The 19,183-nt window shown below is 51.1% G+C and overlaps 1 long non-coding RNA gene across 2 annotated transcripts in view; it reads right to left on the minus strand.

Annotated features, from left to right (window-relative positions):
* LOC119567940 overlaps window positions 1-19,183 on the minus strand; it is a 43,434-nt gene that overhangs the window by 10,535 nt on the left and 13,716 nt on the right. Inside the window, exon 3 of one of the 2 annotated variants that reach the window (XR_006285497.1) lies at window positions 9,997-10,140. This is a non-coding gene — a long non-coding RNA (uncharacterized LOC119567940). Of the gene's footprint in view, window positions 1-7,811; window positions 10,141-19,183 lie in introns of those variants that run through there. The other variant, XR_005227881.2, reaches the window with a different exon arrangement.

The raw sequence follows: 19,183 nt of genomic DNA on the forward strand, positions 1-19,183 counted from the left end.
GTTCCTGGAGCTGTCTGCTCCAGCCTTCAAGGCTCCCAACTGGGCATAGTGCCAAAGTACATTCAGAAGTGGGCATGTGGGGAGAGGATGCCAGGGCAACATGGGGAGCAGGCAGTAGCAAATGGAACAACTACAGATGATCAGCTAAGGTAAACAAATGTGGTTGTTTACCATTTCATTGGACAGCAGCAGAAACTGCCAAGAGATGTAATGGTGGGTCCCAATTTCCATTCTAACCTTATGTTTTTCACTTCCTCCTACTTTCCTGAAGCATTCATTTTGAGGGGGTAAAGTTTTGAAGGCTTAGCCTCAAATGACTTGGTAAGGTGTGCCAGACGGAACCCTGCTCTGATCAGATCCTATGGTAATGCGCATGGTATAAGCATCTAAATAGAATAAAATCCAGCTTTGCTTCATCCCCAACTGCAGAGCTTGTAAGGGATGCAAGAGAGAAGCAGATCAGGGAGTCAAGTGGTTTCTAGCTAAGTGATTCCAGTTTATAGAATTAATAGCACCATTTGTAGGTTTTTGAAAGCAAGCACAGTCTCTAAGTCCTTGTAAATAATGCTCCATTTGTTGTTGTTTTTTAATATAAACTTCCAGCTTAGGAAGCTGGCAGTATTAAGTACAGTACTCACACCGGCCCTGTACGTTGATTATACAACATTATGGAGAGAGAGGAGCTTCTTTCAATAGTTAATAATGCAGCAAACTTCCATTAAAAGTCCTAGTTTAGCCCTCCTAGAACTCTGCCTTAAAAAACTGGTTTGACATGAACGTTGCCAAGTTTACTCTGCAGGCCAAAGAGAATGTTTCTGCTAAGCGTGAAGAAATTTGGGATCTTCCAAAGCACCTCACTCCCATTCAGAATCAATTGGATTTAGATACTAAACCTGGTCAGGCACTTTGAAAGTCCTATTAGGCACCTAACTGCATCTGTAGGTACCTGTAATACCTTTGAAAATCTTCCTCCCAGACACTTCAGTGATAGGCTGCCTTATAAAACTCCAGGGAGAGATGGATTCAGTCTCCTTGAAAGGAGAGCGCTGCTTGAAGAAAATAGTTAAGCAAACGTGTTAGCTATTTTGGTTAAGATTAGTTATGGGCCCGATCCTGTTTTCACTGATATCAATAGTATATTTTACCATTGACTTTAGTGTGAGCAGGATCAGGAAGTGTGTGTATGAGCGGGCTTGTGGCTCTCTGTTGGTCAGCTGCTGCTTAGTAAGAATATTAGTAGATTTTTAAAGGTGGCCCCTGTCAGACCTCCTCCAGCTCGGGTGTAGGGTGGCCCCTGTCATTCCCCCTCCTGTCTCTGGACCAGGAGAATGTGTTCAAAAGGGTGGACCACAGGTCTCCTGGGCACTCTGCGGGCGTTCGGCTTCGGGCCTCTCTTTGTGCGCTTTCTCCAGGTGCTCTACACCTCTGCAGAGTGTTTGGTCAAGCCCAACTGGACCCTGACTGAACCCATCATCTTCAGACAAGGGGTGCATCTGGGCTGCCTGCTGTCCGGCAAACTTTACACCCTTGCCATTAAACCATTCCTCCACAGGAAGGGGGGGTTCATGCTCCACGAGCCGGAATTGCGGGTTGTCCTGTCAGCATATGCCAGCAACGAGCTCCTCATGGTCCAGGATCCAGGTGACCTGGTGCAGGTGGAGGCTTGCCAAGCCATCTATTTGGAAGCTTCCTCTGCTTGGGTCAACTGGGTCAAGAGCTCTGCCTGATGGTCAGGGACAGGTGGCAAGCAAGCTCCTCCCACCCACCCTCCAGGCCATCCGGTGGAGCGGGGTCCGCTTCTCTATGTGAGCATTTACCTTTCCACCGCCCGTCCCTCCCTGCTGGAGAACTGGCATGATTTGGAGGGCATGGTGGCTGAGCAGCTACAGAGATGGACAGGGCTGCTCCGGTGCCTTTCCCTGCGGGGAAGGGCACTCGTGCTCAGCCAGCTAGTCCTGTCCGTGCTCTAGCACCTGATCAACACCCTGAGCCCAGCCATGGGTAGCCTGGCCCATCTCCAGAAGAAAATCCTGGAGTTCTTCTGGCCGGGGATACACTGGGTCTTTGTGGGTGTCCTGAGCCTCTCCCTGGAGGAGGGTGGACAGGGCCTGCTCTGCCTCTGCAGCTCGGTCCACACTTTCCACCTCCAGGCCCTGCATAGACTTGTTTATGGTGCAGGTAGTCTGGCGGGGTAGTAGAGAAAAGCACCTTTGCCAAGTTGTTTGGCCTCTATCAATTTAAGCCTATGCCCTTTGTCCTCCACGGTGCCCCAACAACATTCCAGTGGTTCATGGATCAAGTTCTTCACCTCTGTGGCTTATATGCAGCAGTCTATTTAGATGATGTGGTCATCTACAGCCAAGATTGGGAGGAACATCTACCATAAATCACCACCATACTTTGGTTCCTATGAGGGGCTGGACTAACTACAAACCCAGAAAGGTGTAAGATTGGGGAAAAGACCACCTACCTGGGTATTCTTTGGGGAAGGGCCTAGCCCAGCCCCTTGTGGGCAAAGTCCAGGCTGTCAGGCACTGCATCCAATAATCAGGCCTAGTGGTTGGAGCATGGGCATAATTAGGCCTAGGGTGGGGCCTGGGCCAAGAGTGGTTCTGAAACTGAGATCCAGGGATAGGCTGGGGTCAAAACTAAGATCACAGTCCATAGCTTAACCTGGATCAGAACCATAGTCAGAGTCCAGGTGCAGGCCAGAGGTCAAAGCTGGGTGATCGGAGTCCAAAGACAAGTCAAGTCAATACCACAGTCAGTGTCCAGATAGGGGCTGAAGGTCGAAACCAGATAGTCAGTGTCTCAGGGTTTGGAAGGGATCAGGAGGTAGAGACAAGGCTGGAATGGGTTGGTGACGAGGCTGGAGTGAGGCTAGTGCAGGGCAAGGACAGGGCTCAGGCAAGGCTAGGGCAGGAGCAGGCTGAGAGTCTCTAGAGTCTGCTGCATTGTGAGGCAGCAGGAGGGTTCCTGGCCGGATAGTGCTGTTGCTCAGACTGATTTGCAGCTCTGCTGGGGTTGTGGAAATACCTGAGTCATCTGAGTGGTCAGACTCTGCTGATGTTCGCCTGCTGCTGCATGCCTGAGGGCTGACTCACTGCAGCACATCTTGAGGCTCTAGCACATCTAAAGCCTAAGGGGAGGAGCTACTGGACCCAGGACTCAAATAATTTTGGGGCACAACAAATGACAAAACAGGGATGGGAGTGAGGGTCACAGGGTCAAAACTAGGGATCCAGAGGGGGGACACCAAGCAGAGAACCCCAGACAGCACCCACTGCTCCTCAAAGGCATCCAGGGAGCCAGTGGACATGACCCAGAGAGACTGTGCCTGGAGATGTGACCGAAGAAAGGAGCGGAAATAGGCACCACAGTTGCAGAGCACATCCCCGTCCAGCTTCCTCCTGCTGGTATGGTGGATGGCCACCTTGGTCAGGAGGTCTCACAACTTCATGGGGCCGTGGACAGGGTGCGCATACAGCAGGAGGTGTGGGGAAAAGTGCAGCCAGAACTTGAGGAGCCAGAAAAGGGACTGCAAACTGGCGCACTCAAGATAGATCTGCACCAGGGTCTCTCTCACCGCAGAAGGGGGAGGTGGTGAACGGCACCAGGTACATGCCTATGCTCACAGCTCTGTGAAAGAGCCACCAACTAATATCCCTGGCGGGCCGTGGGACCAGGGTGGAATACAGACTGGTCCACCAGGGCTCTTCACCCTTTGTGGGTGGTAGCAGGTCCCGCCACTTGGTGTCAGGGTGGGACACGAGGGGGAGGAAGTGAAGGGTGTGGAGCACGAGTGCATATAGCTGTTTCCTAGGCGTGGTTCGGAGGTGAGCCAGCTGCATGTTGTGCAGACGACTCAGATGGTGCGGAGGGAGCAGCTGGGGAGGCTTGGGGTCAGGGGCATGATGGTGAGGTCTGGAGGGCCAGGGATGAAGGGCAGGCAGGGAGCACCCTCCTGTAGGACCTGCTCGAGGAAAGCCCGAGAGGCAGGCAGTAAGGCCGCCCTTACCTCCTGGAGTATATGCCACGGGACACAAGGGGTGGAGTGACCCATGCGCCAGCTGTGCACAAGGGGGTCCACCCAGTCTCCAATCCTGGCGGTGCACAAAGGGGACTCCGCCACGGCACACGGAAGTGGGGGTTGTGTAGCAGGGGCTCTGCGAGGAGGTCCCCCTCCTCAGTGGCTGCAGTGGACCTGGTCACTGAGACCAGCCGGGGCGGAGAGTTACATGGGCCCGTGGTGCCCGGACTCCAGCAATATTCAGGGCCGGGGGCCCAGCTCCACCAATGTTTGAAGCCGGATCTCTCCCCCGGCCCAACCTGGAGCATCCCTTGACACCGCCCCCCCACGCACCTCCCCCGGCGTCCCTGCCTGATTAAAAGTGGGTGGCTGCCCTGCCGCTCCGCTGCCGCCGAAGGCTAGGCCACAGCACCGGGGCAGGCTGAGGCAGCGGGCTGCTGCTGCACCGGAGGAGGGGCACACGTGACTGGCAGCCCTCCCCTCCCGCAGCACCCACCGGGAGGAGACACCGGAAGAGACCTCTGGACCTCACTCACCTTGAGTGCCTGACTCTGTGATCCTGCCCCCCCAGCCTGCAGCCATGGGGCAAGGGGCAGCCCTCCCCCGCCCCCATGAGGCTACGGTGTGGGGCAGCAGGCTGCAGCAGGGGAGGAAGCCACATGTGATGGCAGCCCCCTCCCGCTCCAGCACCCACCCACCACGGGTGAGGTGAGGGGGCTCCCTGGACCTGAGCAGCTGGGGCTTGGGTGAGTATAGAGACACCCTGCACCCCCCGCCCACAGTCACTGCTTCTGTCCCACGCTGGGTAAGGGGCAGCCCCATCCCCCACCCCCAGTGAGGCTATGGTGAGGGGCAGCAGCAGTGCAGGAGAGGGTTGGGTGGGAGTCCTCCTCTCTGGCCCTAATCCCGGGGCAGCCTGTCTGCCCCCAAGCTCCTCATCCCCAGCCCTGACCCACCCTAGAGCCTGTGCCCCCAGCCAGAGCCCTCACCCCCTGCACCCCAACCCTCAGCCCCAGCCCTGAGCCTCCTCCTGCACCCCTGCCACAGCCCAGACCCCGCACCCAAACTCCCTCCCAGAGCACATCCCCCACTCCTCCTGCCCCAGCCCAGATCCCACACCCCAACTCCTTCCTAGAGCCTACCCCCCGCATGCAAACACCTTCCCAGAGCCTACTCCCTGCCCCAGCCTAGAGCCCACACCCAAACTTCCTCCCAGACCTTTAGGGAGGTGTGTGCGTTGGGGGAAATGGGGGGCGCACGACCTGGACCCGTTCTGGACACCACCAAAAATTATACAAACCTGCTGCCCCTGAGACCAGCTTCCAGGTCCTGAGGAGGTCCTGATAAAAGACCAGCAGCTTGGAGAGGTTTCACGGGAGACCTCTCATATGGAGGTAGAAGAGCTGCCAGTCATATCGGAGCCCTTGGAGATGGTGGAGGAAGGCATGTACCAGCATACTGGGATTCTGGTGAGAGTGGGATCTGCCAGTCTCCCTTCATTAGGTCTAACATGGTGTTATATCAGACCTCACCGAGACAGCTTGACAGGTCATCTACTCAAGGCAAGGGCTAGGCATCAAATATGGAGATAACACTGACCTTTCTGAAGACTATGTCAAACCAAATAGTGCTGTTTGGCTTTGGGACCAATATGATCAGACTCACTATTCGCTGCAGGGTTCTTCCACAACCACAAGTTCCAGCATTGCTCGGACCTCTTGCCTCACAGCCTCTCACATTTTTGGGGGGAGTGACCAGGGATTTTTCCAGATGCGTTGCCCAGGTTCCCGTTAGGTATGGTGTTGTACGAGATGAGTTGGCCCCAGCTAGGAGACAAACACCACTGAGAAGGTTTTTACGAGGCTTCTCACCTGGGCCCTCTGTTCCAGATGCATGTTCTCCCATCTGTAGAGGGTCTGGGCCTGGTGAAGTGGGAAGTTGGGGCCCCAGTTCTGGTTCAGGGGGATAAGGAGCAAAAAGTAAACTCTCTCACTTCTTCCATGGCTTCAGAAGGTTAACAGGGTAGACTTGAGTTAGTTTCTTCTTCTCCTCAGACTGCCTGATTTCACGGTTAACTGGCCTGACTTGGCCTACTACTTTGTATGGTCCTTTCCATTTAGTGAATAAACTTGGACTCTGCACGCAGCTGTAGAAGTACCACAAAATTGCCCCGCTTAACCATATGTGTATGTGTCCCTTTGTTATGGGATTGCTCCTGGGCCTGTCGAGCACTGAGTGGGTTTTCTTTGGCAAAGATCTCTCCTGAAGCTTCAGTACATACTATATAACATCTCTCGGACCAGGTCAAGAATTCTGCAGGGTTGTCTCCCATATAAGAGTTCAAATGGGGAGAATCCAGTAGATGATTGGGGGACTTCTCAAACAGCAAGTAACGGGAGGGATCAGCTGATCCCAATACCGGGGTCCTCAGCCCTAAACTTTTTTAACATTCTTTTCATGGTCTGGTTGAATCTTCAACTAGACCATCCATTTGTGGATGATAGACAGACCATTCATTTGTGGATGATTGACAGACATACATAGTTTTCATTTTTGGTAGGTTGCATGCTCCCTCAGAAGATGCAAAGTTGGTGCCTTGATCAGTGATGATCTCCTTAGGTACCCCAACTCTGGCAAAAACATTTAGCACTTCTGCTGCAATAATTTTTGCACTGGTGTAGCACATTGGGTTTGCCTAAGGATAGCAGGTAGTGTAATCAGCTCTAACTAATACAAGTTTGTATCCAGCTGTACTTTTTTTCCAAGGGGCCGATAAGGTCCATCCCGATCCTTTCAAATGGGATGTCAACTATGGGGAATGGGACCAGAGGGGCTTTTGACACTGCATTAGGTCCTACGAGTTGGCATCCGGGGAAGGAGCCATAAGAATCTTTAACTTTTTTGTGAATCCTGGGCCAAAAGAAGTGATCCAAAATCCTGACCAAAGGATGATTTTGCGCCTATGAGGCCATGGAACGAGGAGTTGTGACCAAATTTCCCCCGTCAGTCAGTCTTTCTCCAGGTGGTACAGTCATTCTGCATGAAGCTCAAACTGGAGGGGGGTGCCATTTTACTCATTGTGGGTCTGTCACCTCTCCGTTAACCACCAGAAGTTTATCATAAGCCTGGCTCAGTTTTGTCCTTCCTCTGATCCTTTATGAAGTCCAACTCTCTAGTTAGGGTGTCCCTCTCCTGCAGGGAGGCTCAGCGTTGCTTTGTTGTTAGGTGGAGGAGCTTCCCCTTAGCTAGATCCCCGCTCTCCAGGGTCCAGTGCCTCACCTACACCTGCTAACATCATAGGTTTTGAGACTCTGTCTCCCAGAGCCACCTCAGTTACCCGCGCTGGATGTGGTTTAAACCCCCTCAGTACCTCAGAAATACTCTCAAACCCAACCCAAGATAATGGGGTACGCTATGTAATTATGCTGGTTCTGGTTGGACCCAACTGAGAGTGCCAATTCAGGACAAATTGCTTAATGCAGGACAGTTACAGCCCAAGGCTGGGGTTTCTATGCACACCAAGGCAAACCAAACCAGCCAAACAGAGAAGACTTTGGTTTTGCCCCATTGGCTAACCACAAGTCACACAAGCAATTCCCTTAGACACTCCAGTTCCCCAGTATCACCACCAGTGCCACTCGTTATGGGGACAAATGGTTATGAAAACCAATACCCCAGTAAAAGAAAAATGGTTCTCTCAATCCCAAAGGACCAAGCCCCAGACCCAGGTCAATACACAAATCAGATCTCACCCACAAATCACACTGTTGCCAATCCTTTAGAATCTAAAATCTAGAGGTTTATTCATAAAAGGAAAAAGATATAGATGAGAGCAAGATGGTTATATGGAATCAATTACATACAGTAATGGCAAAGTTCTTGGTTCAGGCTTGTAGCAGTGATGGAATAAACTGCAGGTTCAAATCAAGTCTCTGGAGTACATCCACAGATGGGATGGGTCATCAGTACTCTGGGTAGAGCTTCCATTTGTAGCAAAGTCCCTCCAGAGGTAAGAAGCAGGATTGAAGACCAGATGGAGGAGCTGCAGGTGCTTTTTATAGTCTCTTGCCATGTGGTCTCTGCTTTCTTTGTCCCAAGGACAAGCTGCCCAACACATGGCATGGAGAAACCTCAGAGTTCTGTCCATAGATATGTCCCTGCATACCTTGCTGAGTCACAAGGCGTGTCTGCCTTCTTTCAGTGGGTCAGTTGTATAGCTGATGGTCCTTAATGGGCCATCAAGCAGGCTAGGCAGAGCTGACACCAACTTATCTGAGGTGTCACCCAGAAGCATAGCATAAGTTTGAAATACAGACTGGATAGAGCCAATGTTCATAACTTCAACTACAAAAATGATACACATATACAGATAGCATAACGAGAAAACCATAACCGTGTCTTAGACACCTTATTTGACCCCCTTTATACAAGATTTGGTGCCACTACAGGACTTTGGTTGCAACAATGATCTATATGGTTACAGATTCTGTCAATAACGTCACAGGCTAGTATGGAGGCCAGCCCCACTGCAAGGGACTTTGTGTTTTCCCCTACAGTCAGCCTCACATGCAATGGGATAGGGTCTAACCTCTCCAGGGATATACTGTAGAAAAATAGTCTACCCAGGGGCTTCAGGGTTTGGGATAAAATCATCCTGGACTAGGGTCTGCCCACACCTGGAATCCACCGGGCCCATTACATCAGTTCCATTTATCTGAACAGGGACTGTTACTTTCGCTGGGGTTCATTTACAGGCATGGCTTTCTGCCAGCCACATTTGTCCATAACTACAATCCATAAAGGGGCACTTGTGATACCAGTCACCCAGGCGCCCACATGAAAAGCAAGTCTCCACTGCTGGCTGCGTGGCTACTGGCCCTGTGCTTTATGTCTGAGGCAGCCCTTCCCTATGTGGCTTGTCTGCTCCCACACCCTGACTTTCCAACAGAGGAGCCCATGCGGGTCTCAAGGGCTTTTGTCTGGGCTGGGGCCCGAGGGGCTGGGATTTCACAATGGAAGCCAGTCCAGGGCACAGCGGCCTGCTGGGCCCTTTGCAGCCTGGTGCTTCTGAGACTGCCCTGTCTGATTGCCAGTTCCCATGGTTGGGCCTTCCCTTGGTCTCAGGAGTTGCTTACATGAAGCTGCCAGAGCTGCTTCTGCAGCTAAACACGTTTTTGTCGGCCGGACAGCACCGACTAGGGACTCTGGCCAGTGGTTGAGCATCTAGTCCCTACCCCCGTCCGGAAGCATGTGAGAGAACTGCTTTACCATGATGAGCTCAGCCACCTCAACTCCAGTCCGAGTCTCTGGCTTTAACCACCTCCAGCATAGGCCTCTTAATTTCTGGGTGACCAAGCAGGGCTCAGCTCCCAGGGTTATTTCTCGCCACGGGACCGCTGTCAGAAGGTCCCCTCCATGATATCAAGGTTGTGGAGTATGGCTGCTTTCACCTTCCCATAGTCTTGGACAGATGCCGCATCCAGCCCCCAATATGCAGCCTATGCTGGTCCTGTCAGATAAGGTGCCAACAGGGTGGCCCACAGGTCAGGTGGCCACTGGGCTGCTGTTGCCTCTCGCTCACATTATCAGGAAGGCCTCCAGGCCATCCTCAGGACCTATCTTTGCGAATTTCACTGGCACAGGGGGGGCCGCTGGGCCGGGGCCTACAGCCCCTGGAGTAGCAGACCCAGGGAGACCCTGCACCAGTGCTATCACCTGCTGGACCAACCTTTGCTGCTGTTGTGCCCCTAGGTGCCAGACCAGCTGTTTGCTGCAGGAGCTTTGCTGCTGCTGGGCTGCCTGCTGCTGGTTCTCAGTCATCCGCTTGAGAAGACGCTCTAAGTCCATGCTATCTGACTTACCAACCCATGTCTATAGGTCGCGGGTATTAGACCATCTGGGTCAGTCGCCCTCCCCCTCTTCCCCCTCTCCCACGTTCTCCACCAGTTGCGAAAGGGTTGACTCACTGCTCGTGCCTCCTTGTGGCCAGGCGTGGCATGGCAGCTCTGTCTCCCGTGGGGCCTGTGACCACTGGCTGCTCTGCCTTTGCAGTAGCCTGCCTCGTCCTGTGCCTTGGTCCTCCAGCCACGTCTCTCCCCTTCTGGGGCAGTCTATAAACAAAAAACAAGGGAATTAACACAAATAAACTGAGTTAGTAAGAGCGAGAGAGAGCAGAATGCCTCCTCTCAGGGTGTATCAGGATCTGGGCCCTCCCATTCCTCCAGGAGGGATCTTCAGGCAGTGGTTATCAGGGAAGCTTTTGCCTTCTGTCAGCCCTTTCCTCTGGAGCTGAGGATTCAAGGCCTGTTCTCTTCCCTGGTCAGCCCACCAGTGAACTACTCTGTTCCTCTTTTAAACTCCTCCTCCAGCCTGTGTACATCTTGCAGGTGTGGTAGGCGGAGCTGTTTGAGCCCGGAACAGCTTCTTAACCTCTTGTTGTCAAGTATGGGGTTTGTATACTCCATCACAGCCATAGATTACAAATTTACTGTCCTTGATTCATGAGTGTTATCATCACAAATGCTATTCATTCATTGATTCATAGATGTTAAGGCCAGTTAGACATTTTAAAATCAGAAGATAACTTGCAGATCCAGATAACTTGCATCCAAGAGTTTTAAAAGAGCTGGAAGAGGAGCTTGCTGGACCATTAATGTTGATTTTCAATAATTCTTGGAGCACTGGCAAAGTTCCAGAAGACTAGAAGCAAGCTAACATCTTAGAGACTAACAAATTTATTTGAGCATAAGCTTTCGTGAGCTACAGCTCACTTCATCGGATGCATTCAGTGGAAAATACAGTGGGGAGATTTTATATACACAGAGAACATGAAACAATGGGTTTTACCGTACACACTGTAACAAGAGTGATCAGGAAAGGTGAGCTATTACCAGCAGGAGAGCGGGGGGCAGGGGGGAGAGAGAGACCTTTTGTAGTGATAATCAAGGTGGGCCATTTCCAGCAGTTGACAAGAACTGTAAATAAACAAGGGGAAATAGTTTTACTTTGTGTAAAAAGAAAAGGAGTACTTGTGGCACCTTAGAGACTAAGCAAAGGGTACTGTAATTAATGCAAATCAACATGGGTTCATGGAGAATAGATCTTGTTAAACTAATTTGATCTTTTTTATGAGATAACAAGTTTGATTTATAAAGGTAATAGTGTTGATGTAACATACTTACACTTCAGGAAGACATTTATCTTGGTACTGCACAAAATTTTCATCAAAAAATCTGTCTTCGTAATTGATTCGGGTCTCTAGGAATTCAATGTATTACTGTTTGCACTAATTAAGGCACGTTTCAGAGGCTTGTTAACCAGGTGTTACACAGACTACTGGTCTTTGCACATGCTTATATAGACGATATTGCCATTTTTAGAAGCACTTGGTAAGACCACAAAAATCAGGAGGGACTCAAAGGTGAACCAGGGATGCCACCAGAGGAACAGAAGCTGGGGTAGGAAGTGGCCCAGGGAGCAGGCCTGGGGTACCCACCCCCAAGGCCAGACATTTTTGAATTATTATTTCTTTGGACCCTGAGTTGAAATCTGGTAGAACAGGGAGGGCCTGGGTTCCTCTACCTCTGGCCACTTTGACTCTCACCACTGGGCAACGCAGCCCACAGTATTACCAGTAGGCAGTACTGCTGGGCTCAGACACCAAACACCCCCACTCCAGACAAGAAGAAGCTAAAGTCCTTTATCTATGTCACTGGGTGAGGGAAGGCCAAATTCATCCTGATCCCCTAAAGGTGGAATCTGTTGTCCACTGGCCTGTACCCCAAACTAAAAAGCAAGTAGAATCCTTCATAGGCTTGGGAAATTATTGTAGGTTTGTAGAGGATTGTCGGGATATTGTATCCGCAGTCACCGACCTGTGTAAAAAGAATAAATCAGACTACTCTGGACTGAAGCTTGTCAAAAAGGCTTTGATAAAGTAAAAAAAGGTTCTGTCAGAAAAGCTAGTTCTGGCATGTTCTGATTTTAATAAAGTGCTCAAGCTGTGCACAGAAGCAGCCAATACCAGGCTGGGAGCAGTTCTCGTGCAGGCAGGGAGAGCAACGCCATTGCATTCTTAAGTAAAAAAACTGACTCCCAATAAACAAAACTACTTTCTCAAAGCAAGAAAGCTATACAATCATATGGGCCATCAAACAGTTAAAACAGATCTGTTCAACAGAAAATTTAGGGGCTCCAGAACATTGGTGTGCTTACACAGAACCGAAGGTACCAACTCCAGGCTGTTGCACTGCGACAGGAACATGAAATCGGGAGTGTGCACATCGAGGGGAAAGAAAATGTGGTCGCAGATGCCCTGTCCAGAAAAGAGAACCCAGAACTGACACCTGAAGAATAGCCAGTGGCTAGCCCCCTACTGCATCAAAGTCAGGGGGCAGGTGTGACACAGAGGCCTCTTGGCAAAGGGTCCCCTGTTCTTTGCAAACAACCCTCATCACAGGCCTGACAAACTTACTATGTCAAACACGTCTTTCATGGTATTTATCCACACGAGGCAACATGTAGGGTATCTACAGAAAGCTCATAACTTTTCAAAACTCAATCATTGAGAGATGTATGGACGAGTAATATTTTAAGGAATAATGAAACTATATTGAAATTATGCTTTATGGTCTGGAGTACAAGTTAGTCACCAGGGGATTATATGTCTCAGTGATGGCTCATTCAGGCAAGAGGGAGTTGTCAGCCCTCCTGGTTAGCCGCTGATGTAATGCAATTGTCTAGCTTTGCTCCATCCCAAGACTATCAATGGCAAAGTGCCAGAGACAACTGCAAACAATCAAAACCACTTGGAGGTAAAAAGGGAACATTACAACAGGGAGGGGATTGCTCTGTCTAGGAATAGAGACAAAAGGCTGTTTCAATACAACATGGAGTGGGGAAAGGCCCTCTGGATTCATTCACTGAGGAAATATCCTGTTAAGCGGGACCATTTCATGAAAAATTGGATCCTGGTTGCTGAGAAGCCAGCCAGATCTGCAATGGACTGAAGTTTTGGGAGCGGGGGGGCACTACATTATTAGATAGTTCACATTTTATTATTTTGTTTGGTATGGTAACTGTTTGTTTCTATCAGTCTCTCTTGTTTCTAATGGAACGTCTACTCTTAAATCAAGGGTGGGGAACCTTTTTCCTATCAGGGGCCATTGACACACAGAAAAAAATGAATCGCAGGCTACACACAGCCCTGTGCGGGGCGTTGGGGGGGGGGGGGGGGGGGGGGGGGAAGAAGCTTGGGGCTTCCCCTAGGGTTGCCAATTTTCTAATTTCACAAAACTAAACACCCCTGCCCCACCCACTGCCCTGCCCCTTCCCTGAGGCCCTGTCCCTTCTCTGAGGCCCCATCCTACACTCACTCCAGCCCCCCTCCCTTAGTCGCTCACTCTCCCCTACCCTCACTCACTTTCACTGGGCTGGGGCAGGGGTTAGAGTGTGGGAGAGGGTTAGGGCTCTAGCTGGGGGTGCGGGCTCCAGGAGGGAGTTTGGGTGTAGGAGAGGGCTCAGGGCTGAGGCCGTGTGTTGGGGTGCGGGTGGGAGTGTGGGGTCAGGGATGGAGTTAGGGTGCAGGAGGGGGTTCTGAGCTGGGGCAGGGGGTTGAGGTGCAGGCTCTGGGAGCATGTTTGGGTACAGGAGGGGGTTCTGACCTGGGGCAGGGGGTTGGGGTGCAAGTGGGGGTGTGGGGCCTGGGAGGGAGTTAGGATGCAGGAGGGGGTTCCAATCTGGGGCAGAGGGTTGGGGTGCAGGTGGGGGTGCAGGGCCTGGGAGGGAGTTAGGGTGCAGGAGGAGGTTCTGACCCAGGGCAGGGAGATTCGGGTTGCGGGCTCCAGCTGGGTGGCACTTACCTCAAGCGGCTCCTGGTCAGTGGTGCTAAGGCAGGTTCCCTGCCTGCCATGGCTCTGCGCTGATCCCGGAAGCAGGGCTGGCATTAGACTTGCTGGGGCCCAGGGCAGAAAGCCGAAGCCCCACCACCTGGGGCTGAAGCCTGGGGCTCCAAGCTCTGCCACCCGGAGCTGAAGCCAAAGCCGGAGCAAGATAGCTTTGCAGGGCCCCCTGTGGTGAGGGGCCCTGAGCAATTGCCCTGGTTGCTACCCACTAACCCTGGCTCTGGCTTTTATATGCAAAAAACAGTTGTGGCACAGGTGGGCCGTGGAGGTTTTATAGCATGCTGGGATGGGGGTGGGGGGTGTCTCAGAAAGAAAAAGGTTGAGAACCCCTGCTCTGGGAATTATTTTGGGGCCGTTCTCTGGCCTGTGTTATAGGGGAGGTCAGACTAGATGATCACAATGGTCCCTTCTGGCCTTGGAATCTATGAAAGGACTAGGGTTATGATCATCTAGTCTGAGCTGCATAATTTAGGCCAGAGAACCTCACCCAGTGATTCCTGCATCAAGCCCACTATTACTGGTTGAACTACAAGAGAGCTTTGAAAGAAAATGCATTCAAGGTCTTCAAGTGATGGAGAATCTACCACATCTGTGGGCAAATTGTGCTACTATTAATTACCCTAAATTGTTAAAATATTATATCTTGTTTCCAGTCTGAATTGTCTAGCTTCAGCTTCCAGCCATTGGCTCGCACTATGCTTTTGTCTTTTTATACCTTGATACAGTTTGTTATTCAAAACATTGTGGGTGAGATAATCTTCTTGGGCTGTCACTTAGACTGTTACACCTCTACTTTAAGTTCACTCCATTGGCTTCCTATCTTCCACTACATCAACTTATTGTTGTACCTTCAAAGCTCTTCATACGAAAATCAAAACACAGAAATTGCCAGATCAGATCAGACCTGAGGTCCATCTGGTTCAGTATCCTGTCTTGGACTTTTGCAAGCACCTGCTGCTTCAGAGAAAGGTGTAAGAACTCCACAGTAGCAGATGTGGGATGATCTGCCCTCAGGAAGGTCTTGTCATGGTCTCTAATGGATAGAAACTGTTTAAACCCTGAAGCAGGAGGTTTAATATTCCTTCCAAAATTTTTGTTACTATTAATTATGATAAATCTGGCTATTCTTATGTTTCAGTTCATATTCCAAATTAATGTTATTAATTGATAACATTAATCAATGTTTCAATCCCTTTTTGAATCTTGTTAAAATTCTTGGCCTCAATGACATCAGGTGACAACAAGGTCTACGGTGTAATTATCCATTGTGTGAAAAAGTATTTCCTTTTGTCAGTTTTGAATTTACCACCATTTAATTTCGTTGAATGGCCCTGTTGAAGTTTATGTGTTGAGGTTATCCCCTTAGGGTGAACACAGCTTCACTTACCTCATACTTCATTCCCTGGGTGATCGCAGTCCTGTGGTCTAGGGTTGTCAGGCCTCCAGTTTTCGACCGGAACGCCCGGCTGAAAGGGACCCTGGCAGCTCCAGTCAGCGGTGTAGCGGGGGCCCGGGGCTAAGGCAGGCTCCTTACCTGCCCTGGCTCCGCGTGGGTCCAAGAAGCGTCTGCCAAGTCTCTGCGGCCTCTAGGCACTGGGGCGGCCAGGGACTGGGAGACTCCGGCGCTGCCTCCACCCCCAGCACCGGCTCCACAGCTCCCATTGGCCGGGAACCATGACCAATGGGAGCTGTGGGGGTTGGTGCCTGCAGGTACGAAGGCAGCGTGCACCACGCAAAGCTGCCTGGCCACCCATGTGCCTAGAGGCCACAGGGACCTGGCGGCTGCTTCCTCAGAGCCATGGTAAGCACCACCGGGACCTCGAATGCTCTCCCGCACCCCAACCCCCTGCCCCAGCCAGCCTGGAATCCCCTCCTGCCCCCCAACCCCTCATCCCCCACCCCACCCCAGAGTGCACATCCCCAGCTGGAGCCCCCACCCCCCTCAAATACTCCACACCCCTTCCTGCACTCCAAACCCCTCATCTCCAGCCCCACGCCAGAGCCTGCAGCCCCAGCCCATGCCTCTCCCGCACTCTAACCCCCTGCCCCAGCCCAGTGAAAGTGAGTGAGGGTGGGGAAGAGTAAGCGACGGAGGGAGGGGGATGGAGTGAGCGGGGGGTGGTGTCAGAGAAGGGGTGGGGCACGGGTGTTCGGTTTTGTGTGATTTAGAAAGTTGGCAACCCTACTGTGGTCCAATCCCAGGCTATGGAATATAGCCCTCTGACTGCCCGTTACCAAGTCTGCCTCCTTCTGGGGGTATAAAACAGCCCAAACAAAAAGGAAAATAGTTCCAGGGCCTGTGAAGGGCCAGGCTGTCCCTCTTGCCAAGGAGGGAAAGCAGTCTTTCAGGTTCCACAGGATGTCTCAGCTCCCACCCTCCTGTGCAGCTATAGGCCAAGAGCTAGTCTTGGGTGTTTCAGCAAAAGAAATAAGCTGGGACATCTTGTCTTCTCAGAGGGTTTAGGCTGGCAGAGCTCTCAATCCATTTTTCATCACATAATCCAGTGCTCCAGTCCGGAAGATGTGGGCTCTCACTCTGCTGGTTTTAGAGTAGCTCCCATTTGGGCTGAGTTCCTTTTAAGGGCCTGTCCCCAGGCCTAACAAGCTATACAGGTGTGGTGCCTTGGTCTGATTGGTTCTTTAACCCCTTCTTGACTGGTGGGGGATTATCTGCCCCACTACACACCCATTCCCCCCAAGACAGGGCTCTGAGACTCATCACCTGAGCCTGTCTCACCCATTGTGAGAATGGTTTGGAAGAGTCATCTGAAGTAAGGGATCAGAAGGAGACTGCATCAACCGAAAGACATGAGATGCATTGTCCTAGGGATGGGAGTTCCACGACCACCACTCCCAAGAGGAGAAGACGGGTGGTGGTGGTCGGGGACTCCCTCCTAAGGGGGACCTTGAGAAGTGTGCTGTTTGCCTAGAGCTAGAATTCAAGATGTGATGGAGTGTCTGCCGAGACTGATCAAGCCCTCGGACCGCTATCCCTTCTTACTTCTCCATGTAGGCACCAATGATACTGCCAAGAATGACCTTGAGTGGGTCACTGCAGACTATGTGGCTCTGGGAAGAAGGATAAAGGAGTTTGAGGTGCAAGTCGTGTTCTCGTCCTTCCTCCCTGTTGAAGGAAAAGGCCCAGGTAGGGACCATCGAATTGTGGAGGTAAATTTGTGGTTGCACAGGTGGTGTTGGAGAGAGGGCTTTGGATTCTTTGACCATGGGATGTTCCTGGAAGAAGGAGTGCTAGGAAGAGATGGGATCCACCTAACGAAGGGAGGGAAGAGCATCTTTGCAGGCAGGCTTGCTAACCTAGTGAGGGCTTTAAACTAGGCTCACTGGGGGATGGAGACCTAAGCCCTGAAGTAAGTGAGGAAGTGGGATACAGGGAGGAAACACAAGGAGGAGTGTGCAACGGGGGTGGGGTGGGCTCCTGATTCATACTGAGAAAGTAGGGCTATCAGCTATATCTTAGGTGCCTGTACACAAACACAAGAAGCCTGGGAAACAAGCAGGAAGAATTGGAAGTCCTGGCACAGTCAAGGACCTATGATGTGATTGGAATAACAGAGACTTGGTGGGGTAACTCACATGACTGGACCACTGTCATGGATGGGTATAAACTGTTCAGGAAGGACAGGCGGGGGAGAAAAGGTGGAGGAATTGCACTGTATGTAAGAGAGCGGTATGACTGCTCAGAGCTCCAGTATGAAACACTGTTGAGTGTCTTTGGGTTAAGTTAAGAGATGACAGCAACAAGGGTGATGTCGGGGTGGGCATCTGCTATAGACCACCAGACCAGGAGGATGAAGTAGACAAGGCTTTCTTTGGACAACTAACAGAAGTTTCCAGATCACAGGCTCTGGTTCTCCTGGGGGACTTCAATCACCATGACATCTGCTGGGAGAGCAATACAGCAGTGCACAGACAACCCAGGAAGTTTTTGGAGGGTGTTGGCGACAACTTCCTAGTGCAAGTGCTGGAGGAACCAACTAGGGGCTGTGTTCCTCTTGACCTGCTGCTCACAAACAGGGAAGAATTGGTAGGGGAAGTAGAAGTAGGTGGCAACCTGGGCAGCAGTGACCACGAGATGGTTGAGTTCAGGATCCTGACAAAAGGAAGAAAGGAGAGCAGCAGAATATGGACCCTGGACTTCAGAAAAGTAGACTTTGACTCCCTCAGGGAACTGATGGGCAGGATCCTCTGGGAGGCTAATATGAGGGGAAAAGGACTCAAGGAGAGCTGGCTGTATTTTAAAGAAGCCTTATTGAGAGTGCAGGAACAAACCATCCCAATGTGCAGAAAGAATAGCAAACATGGCAGGAGACGAGCTTGGCTTAACAGAGAAATTTTTGGTGGGCTTAAACACAAAAAGGAAGCTTACAAGAAGTGGAAACTTGGACAGATGACTAGGGAGGAGTATAAAAATATTGCTTGAACATGCAGGGGTGTAATCAGGAAGGTTAAAGCACAATTGGAGTTGCAGCTAGCAAGGGACGTGAAAGGTAACAAGAGGGGTTTCTACAGGTATGTTAGCAACAAGAGGAAGGTCAGGGAAAGTGTGGGCCCCTTACTGAATGGGGGAGGCAACCTAGTGACAGATGATGTGGAAAATGCTGAGATACTTGATGCTTTTTTTGCCTCGGTCTTCACAGACCAGGTCAGCTCCCAGACTGCTGCACTGGCCAGCACAGCATGGGGAGGAAGTAAGCAGCCCTCAGTGGTGAGAGAACAGGTTAAGGACTATTTAGAAAAGCTGGAAGAGCACAAGTCCATGAGGCCGGATGCAATGCATCAGAGGGTGCTGAGGGAGTTGGCGGATGTGATTGCAGAGCCATTGGCCATTATCTTTGAAAACTCATGGTGATCGGGGGAGGTCCTGGACGATTGGAAAAAGGCAAATATAGTGCCCATCTTTAAAAAAAGGAAGAAGGAGAATCTGGGGAACTACAGACCGGTCAGCCTCACCTCAGTCCCTGGAAAAATAATAGAGCAGGTCCTCAAGGAATCCATTTTGAAGCACTAGGAGGAGAGGAAGGTGATCAGGAACAGTCAACATGGATTCACCAAGGGCTAGTCATGCCTAACCAACCTGATTGCCTTCTGTGATAAGATAACTGGCTCTGGCTCTGTGGATAGTGGTGGACGTGATATGCCTTGACTTTAGCAAAGCTTTTGATACAGTCTCCCACAGTATTCTTGACAGCAAGTTAAAGTATGGATTGGATGAATAGACTATACGGTGGAT

The sequence above is a fragment of the Chelonia mydas genome, chromosome 13 (assembly GCF_015237465.2).
Source record: "Chelonia mydas isolate rCheMyd1 chromosome 13, rCheMyd1.pri.v2, whole genome shotgun sequence".
NCBI lineage: Eukaryota > Metazoa > Chordata > Testudines > Cheloniidae > Chelonia > Chelonia mydas.